Source organism: Sinocyclocheilus grahami, unplaced genomic scaffold, assembly GCF_001515645.1.
Source record: "Sinocyclocheilus grahami isolate Dianchi unplaced genomic scaffold, SAMN03320097.WGS_v1.1 scaffold15889.1, whole genome shotgun sequence".
In the NCBI taxonomy this organism is placed as follows: domain Eukaryota; kingdom Metazoa; phylum Chordata; class Actinopteri; order Cypriniformes; family Cyprinidae; genus Sinocyclocheilus; species Sinocyclocheilus grahami.
The window spans coordinates 3,606-5,096 of record NW_015515916.1 but is presented as its reverse complement, the minus strand read 5'-3'; the positions used below and the strand labels follow the sequence as shown (position 1 = coordinate 5,096).

Genomic DNA, 1,491 nt, shown 5'->3' with positions numbered 1-1,491 from the left:
TGCTTAATTTTGCACATCACCAAATGTGCAAATATTCCTGTGATCGTTGTAGTGTTCAGTGTACTGTAGATGATGGTGAAATGAACTCACTTGAGTATCTTCAACTCACACACAGGATTCTTCAGTCCTTTACAGATCTCTTTGACTCCTGAATCCTGCAGAGGGCTGTTGTTCAGGTTCATCTCTGTCAGGGTGGTTTTGGAGCAGAGAACAGTAGCTAGAACTGAACAGCTTTTCTCTGTCAGCTCACAATTATTCAGCCTGAACACAGAAATGGCATTATTTATTATTTAGCACATATTCAGGACAACAGGTCTCTGTATGTTCTCACGCATGTGACTGACAATCTTTTAAATAATCAGAAGCTATAATGTACAAAATCATGTTCACTCACTTGATTTTCTCCACTTTGCTATGAGAGTCCATGAAGAGAGCAGAAAGTTTCTCTCCATCCAGGTCTCCTAATTTATCTCCACTCAGATCCAGTTCTTTCATTAATAATGGACTTTCACCCAGAACTTTAGTGAGATACTCACACGCTCTCTCTGCAGGAAGACTTTTCAAAAACCTACAGGAAGTAGATGCTAATTGTAAATTAAAAAATCTTGCTAAAATGTGATTCTTTTTGCAGCTCTCATCTTCCTTAAAGGCAGTGTTGCAGCATAATGGCTAGAGGTTATTTTCTGTTGCATGTACAATTTAAAAAAATATTTGAAGTCTTTAATCACCTGATGTTCTTTAATTTATAGCTTCCATCCAGTAGTAAATAATTGAGCTGCTTCACTCCTGATGGTCCAGGATCATTTCCTCTGAGATCCAGCTCTATCAGGTGTGAAGGGTTTGATCTCAGAGCTGAAGCCAGAGCTTTATAACCTTCTTCACTGATACTGCAGTCTGAAAGTCTATAAAACAAAAACATTGTTCTTTGTTGAGACACAAACTACTACTTGGAACTACATGAACTAAACTACATGTACATATTTTACATGCAGTTACAGTATTTAGTCCAATATTTAAAAATATAGATTTAAAGGGATACTCCGCCCCTAAATGAACATTTTGTCATTAATCACTGACCCCCGTGTCGTTCCAAACCCGTAAAAGCTTCGTTCGTCTTCGGAACACAATTTAAGATATTTTGGATGAAACCCGGGAGGCTTGTGACTGTCCCGTTGACTGCCAAGTAACTTACACTTTCAAGGTCCAGAAAAGTATGAAAGACATCGTCAGAATAGTCCATGTGCCATCAGTGGTTCAACCGTAACGTTATGAAGCGACGAGAATACTTTTTGTACGCGAAGAAAACAAACATAACGACTTTATTCAACAATTTGTCTCCTCTGTGTCTCTCCGCATCACCGTAGCGCCATTTTGGAGAATATGAGCTGAACGCAAGCAGCATACGCTATTCTGTGTCAGCCGCACCGCACGGATGCGCTGTTTTCGTTCAAATCACAGCGTAAATACACGTAGAAAACGTATCCTTGTGTC

The 1,491-nt window shown here is 39.4% G+C and overlaps 1 long non-coding RNA gene across 1 annotated transcript; it reads right to left on the bottom strand.

The window, feature by feature from the left end:
- Positions 1–123: 123 nt before the first annotated feature.
- On the bottom strand, positions 124–810 carry LOC107579257 (uncharacterized). The gene is made up of 3 exons (XR_001608452.1): positions 729–810; positions 395–568; positions 124–261 (listed from the first exon to the last, which is right to left on the bottom strand). It is a non-coding gene; the product is annotated as an uncharacterized lncRNA (long non-coding RNA).
- Between the last annotated feature and the right edge of the window lie 681 nt (positions 811–1,491).